The sequence below is a fragment of the Pteropus medius genome, unplaced genomic scaffold, assembly GCF_902729225.1.
Source record: "Pteropus medius unplaced genomic scaffold, Ma_sr-lr_union100, whole genome shotgun sequence".
Lineage (NCBI taxonomy): Eukaryota > Metazoa > Chordata > Mammalia > Chiroptera > Pteropodidae > Pteropus > Pteropus medius.
In genome coordinates, this window is record NW_024352784.1 from 3777601 (window position 1) to 3783600 (window position 6000).

The 6000-nt window shown below is 54.1% G+C and overlaps 1 protein-coding gene across 2 annotated transcripts in view; it reads left to right on the plus strand.

Annotated features, from left to right (window-relative positions):
* Positions 1-6000, plus strand: part of ARHGEF17 (Rho guanine nucleotide exchange factor 17) — a 54547-nt gene that overhangs the window by 4384 nt on the left and 44163 nt on the right. The window lies entirely within an intron of this gene.

Here is a 6000-nt window from a genome sequence, read left to right on the forward strand (position 1 = left end):
AATGGGGGCCTCTGGGGATGGGAGAGTCACAGAGGGGGCTACTGGAGCTCAGCAGACAGCAGCAGCCTTGAGAGGTTGGGAATAGTTCTGGCCCCTACAGTCATGGTTGCCTCTGTGGGTCACGGTGGAGGCACTGTCCCCCATCCTGCTGCTCACTTTCATCTCATCCCAACCCCTTCTTGCTGACTCTTGAGATGCTTCCTCCTTCCTCTGCCAGACCCCAGTCCCTGAAGACTCTCTTCCTGCAGCCTCCACCTCTGCCTTCTGGCTTCAGCCATCCCTGGAGTTTTAGCTATAGGTTCAGATGGGTTCTAGGTGGCTTGATGCCCTGGTATCTGGGTTGGAAGCTAGATTCAAGGCTCTGGGTTCTGGGCCCAGTGCTGGGATGGCCCGTGTAATTTCAGTCATGGCCTGCACTGTGTTCCCTGACTGAGTGAGGAGCCTGGAAACCCTAAACCCTGGACTAATTTGGTCATTCCCGGTTCCCAGCCTCTCAAGCCCCCTTTGAATCCTCTCTGTTTGTTTTTCTCTCCTTGTCTCTAGTTCCCCATGGTCCTGGCTCTAGTGTCTCTCACAGAGACTGCAGAATCAGCAGGCAGGGAGTGGGCATAGGGGAGATTTAGGGCCTGTCTTTCCTCCTGAGAGCCTTGTAGGGCAGCTCAGGTGCCCCTAATCGCAGTGCCTGATGTCTTTGGAACATAGAGGTGGGGGAGGGTGAAAGCAGGGGCAGCTCCTTCCAGGGGCCCCTTCCCAGCTGCCTTTCCCATATAATTATTTCCTCTGGGAGCCTTGAAGACTAAATTAGGGGGGAGGGCAGGGGTGAACCAAGGGACTCAGGGAGACTGAGGAGGGGAGCCTGCTCCTAAGAAGAGGCATTGAGACTCAGTGAGGAGGTGGGAATTTTTGCAGAATTGGTTCCTGGTGTACTTCCTGTCACATTCTTCCCCTGTCTCTTTTGATCTTAGGGAGAAGCTTAGGGCCCCTCTGCCCCCTCAGGAGGCTATGTGGTGGGACACATCTGCCCATAACACAAGCTTCTCCATGCCTCCAACAGAGGCTCTCTGTGCCTCCGAGCCTTTGCCTATTCCAGTCCTCTCACCTTTCCAGGCACAACTTGGTGTCCCCTCTGACCCCTTAGGGGAGAGAACTAGTGAGTCTATGATAGAAGAGCAGGGTTTGAGCTTCAGATCCTTGTGTGGCCTAGGATCAGTCACATCCCTGCTCTTTGCCTCACCTTTCTCCTTCTGTAACGGGTGTAATGGTCACTGCCTAGCAGGCTCTTGTACAGTGAGTGGCTGGTGTGAGCACTACCTCCCTGGGGGCTAGAGAGAGGGAAAAAAACAGGCTCCACTGTCCTAGCTGCTTCTAGTGACCAGCCCCAGCCTGTCCTCCCTGCCCCTACTGGTTTCTGAGCACAGGGCTGGGCACTTCCGGCCTTAGTGTAAACTGGTGGACTTAATTGGCTCAAAAGAGATTCCCCGTCCCCTAATTCCCTACCCGCTCATAAAGCTTGGAAGTTCTCTCATCTGCTAGCCTGCATCTCTCCTGCTGTCTGTCTCTTTTTTTCTGGCTCTAGGAAGATGGGGAGCAGCTGTCTACCCCCTCCTGCTGGCCTCCATGGTTGAGACAATGTTCCCTTGTTTCAGACTGGGGCTCTAGTCACGCTTCCTGGGCTGTGGGTGGAGATGGTGTGGTGTGGGCTCCAGAAAAAGAAGGGAAGAGAAGAGGCTGTTACACTTTTCTAATGGGGCAGAAACCAGTGTGATTGCAGCCAGGAGCAGCCCTGAAGTCAGAGGGGACCCAGGCTGCAGGGAGTCCTTCAAAATCAGATCTCTCCAAGTCGAGTTCATATTTGCCCTCTGCGTGGTGTTGCCCATTTTTGGGAGCAGGGGCCTCGGTACCATACCTGGATCATTCATTCTCTGACCCACTCTGAAACATGGACAGTCATCTTGGGCCTTGGTTTTGCCATCCGTACAGTGGGAGGTTAGACTGCCTGGTCCTTAAGGCTCTATAGGAAGGACTCAGCCTGCAGGGTGGTCAAGGGAAACAGGAGTCGGGTGTGGCTGGGAGAGAAAGGCAGTCTGTGCAACAGCTGTAAGGAACTAGGAGCCCAGGGAATAAGGAATAGCTCCTGGTGGCTGTGGGAGCCTCCCTGCCCTGCCCCTCCCATGCCCCTTGGCATTTCCACTTAGGCCCACAGTAGCCTGGATGATCAGCACTCTTCACTCCAAGTCTTCCCCCACCTTGGCCTTAAAGTACAGTCGTACGGTCCAACCTACTGCCCTCAGACACCTGACACCCATTTGACAGGTGTGACGACAACTGTCACCCAGAAACAGGAAGTGACTGGTATCTTAGAACCAGATGGATCAACTCACAGAACTTTAGCATATTGGAATAGCAGTAGCAGTGGCTAACATTTTATTAAGTGCTGTCTGTATGCCAGACACTGAATGTTTTAGTCTTCAAATGTGAAAGCTGTGGGAATCTTACAATGCTGAATTCTTAGAATTGCAGACTGTTAGATTCCCACTGAATCCTAGAACATCAATGTCTTAGAGGTGAAAGGGCCCAAGGGGTCTCTGTTTTTTAGTGGGATTGGCCAGCTATCTGAGTACAGGGACAGAGTTGTGGGAGAGGGTGGGGGGAGGGCAGATGGGGGCATCACTTGCATACCCCTAACAGTCTGAATACCTTCATGGTGGTTATTTAATTCACCGGGCCTGGGATTGGAGTGGGAAGAACTTTGAAACTCAGAAAAGAGAGTGCTAAGTCTGAGGTCACATAGTAAGGTAGGGCAGAGCCAGGCCCAAGCACCAAAACCTGGCCCCAGCAGATATGGCCCCAATCTCCCAGCTTGCCCAGCTACCTCCCTGCCTTGCTGAGGAAGGACTGGGCTGCAGCTCCTGTCACCTTTCTTCTCTCTGTCTCCCCTTGGCAGGGAGCCCACAGGGATAGGGGTTCTCTCCTTTTTCTCCTTGGCTCTTTGCTATGATTTTTCCATGGAAACTGGTTCTTGGAGGGTAGGCAATAAGGACATTTGGATTCTGAGTGGTACCAAATATCTATAATTAAATGTCTTGTCACCCAGCAGGAAGAGGGTGGGAAGGGGGAGGACAGGGATAAAGCTGTCCCTTTCCTCTATTTATTCCCTGTCCCCCCGTCTCCTTCTTAAGAATCCTGGACTAGTTGAGGGGGGTGTGTGGCCCAGGAATGGGTCCCCCTAGCAGGGAAGAGTTGGGGGATGGACCAGAGTTGATTCTGACATTTTCCAGCCCCACATTTCTGGGACCAGCTGGGTTTGGGAGGCTGGGAGGCTGCTGCTAATCCTGTCCCCAGCCCACATCCCAGCGCAGGGACTTGCTCCTCCTGCTTTCCTTCCTTCTATCTGTGATCCCTCAGGCTATACACGCTGCCCCACAGTGGCAGGAGGAGGCACCCCCAGGCTGCCTGGGGAACCAAAACACTTAGAGCTTTCAGAATCTAGAAGCAGATGGAAGGGGTTGTCTAATGTTGAGGGACTGGCCCCAGGGCCAGCGGGGGAGGCTTCCTGGACACAGCTCTGCCTGGGGCTTGGCCTTGAAAACTGAAGAGAAGGAGGAGTTCTAGGAGGAGGGCACAGCATGAGCAGAGACTAGGAGATGGGAAAGAACATGGCGGATTGCGTGCAATTGGAGTTTGTTTTAGAGTCTTGGGTGACCCTTGATAAGGCAATACATTCATCTCTTTAACAAATACTGAGCCCCTAGACAAGTCAGGCTCTCTTATAGGTGCTGGGGATACAGCAGCCAACAAAACAAAGGCCTGACCTCATGGAGCTTTCAGGCTAGCAAGGAGACCTGTCCGTAAATGGATACATTATGTGTCAGAGAGGGACTGGAAGCAAAAAATAAAGCCTGATAATGACTGTTTTAGATCTAGAGGTTTGAGAAAGCCTCTCTGAGGAGATGAGAATGGAGCAGGGGCCTGGAGGAAATAAAAGAGCAAGGTAGATAACTATATGGGGGGAGGGTGTACTGAGCAGAGAACAGCAAGTGCAAAGGCCCTGAGGTAGAGGTGTGTTTGAGAAATTGTCAAGAGGACTGTGCGGATGGAGCAAAGTAGGAAATGAGGTCAGAGAGGTAAGGGAGGGTGGAAATGGGTTGGGATCAGCAAGGTAGATCTCACAGGCCAACAGGAGATCTTCAGCGTTTACATGTGGTAATATGGGGCAGGCACTGTTGACAGTTTCTGAGTAGAGCAGTGACCTTTCACAGGTCTGCTCTGGCTCCTCTCTGGGGGTAGATTGAAAGTCCAGCATGGAAGAAGGGAGGCCCATCAGGAGGCCACTGGAATAAAATAATGTGGGCAGGAGCTGATGGTGGCTTGGGCCGGGGCAGAGGCGGTTGAGTGGTGGGTTTGTGCTGCAACCCAGAGGGCTTTGCAAGGGCCTGGACTCTAGCATTCAGGATGAACATGTAGCTACTGCAGCTCCCATGTCTGGGCAGTGTGTGTGGGCAGGGGGTAGCTGAGGATGGGGGGAGGGAGAAGATCAACAAAGCCCCCAGGGAAGACTGGGGCTGTAGGCTGCACTGGCTGCCCCCTGAAGACCCACGATGGCTTGGCTTCAAGGCTGGGAGGGTAGAGCTGCCCCACTGAAGATGGCGACAGTGCCATAGCCCATTGGTGTCTCCTCTGTAGGCACCGTGACATCCATTAGCTCCAACTTGCATGTCCCCTAGGACAGAGCTCACAGTACCCCAGGTAGCCTTGTCTCTCCCTTCTGGTTTTCCAGCTAGGTGGGCATTGCCATGGCCCCAATATACGGATGAAGAAGCAGGTCCAGAGGGGGCAGAGGTTGCACAAGGCCCCTTGGCTCAAATATGGGATTTGGCCCCAGGTGTCCTGACGCCCAGACCATACATCGGCCCCACAGAGTTCCTACTGAGCAGAGCTGGCAAGGATGGTGGTGGTAGGGTGGGGGAAGAGGGAGCCCATGTTTCCCAGAAAGGCTCGCAGCCCTGGCGTACTTACTGGGAATTGTGCCCAGGCAGCCTGGCGCCTTGCTGGCAGGCCCCGAAACAGGGGCCTTGGGTCCCTTGGGAAGTAGGAGTTTATTGGAGCCGATGTTCCCCGATGGGAGTCACCACCGTCCACTTCCACTCTCAGGCCTCTGTGGCATTCCAGGGGTGGACAGAGGCAGAGGAAGACTGCCAGGCTGCCGGGACCTGAGCAGTGGTGAGCTCCAGCCCATGATATGCAGGGGCCTAGGGCCCAAGCCAGGGTATCTGAGCCCCGAGAGGGGTGTCCACAGCTCCCCTCCAGTAGCTGTAGGCTAACTGGGGATGACCTGGTGTAGCACAGGGAGGTCTGCAGTAGGGTCAGGAGACCTCGATTCCAGCCTTAGCCTCTCTACTTTCCTGCTGTGTAGCCTTAAATAAGTCCCTTCCCCTCTCAGATCTCAGAGTCCATGCTCTTAGGCACCAGGATAAAATCTCCCAGAGCTGCTTGGAGAGGCAGCAGCTCTCCTGAGTAAAATTCTGACTTGTAGACTAAACTGCTGTTAGGTGGGGACTCAGCCCCATTAGGCCATTGAGAGTGAGGCTTAGAATGGGGCCGGGACTCACCCAGGTCTGGCTCCCAGGGCCCTTTCCCCTACCACTAGCTGCTGCTCCACCCCAACACACACACAGACGCCCGGGGCCTCTCCCCACACTTGTGGCAGACTATGGGGCTCACTCTGGGACTTGTCCCCAGAAGTGGTGTGATGCTGCTGTTGCCAGTATGCTAAAACTTCCTCTGGGGCTTGAGGAAATCACAGGGCTCTGAGACTCTCCCTGGACAGAGGGAGTAGAGAGAGAGAAAGAGGAGAGGGTGTGGGGGGAGGGGAGAGGAAAAGAGAGAGAGAGAGAGAGAGAGAGGAGAGAGAGAGAGAGAGAGAGAGAGAGAGAGAGAAAGAACGTAACCTGAGGGAAGACCCCAGCTGACTCATGCTTGAAGCTGCAGATGGGTGGTATA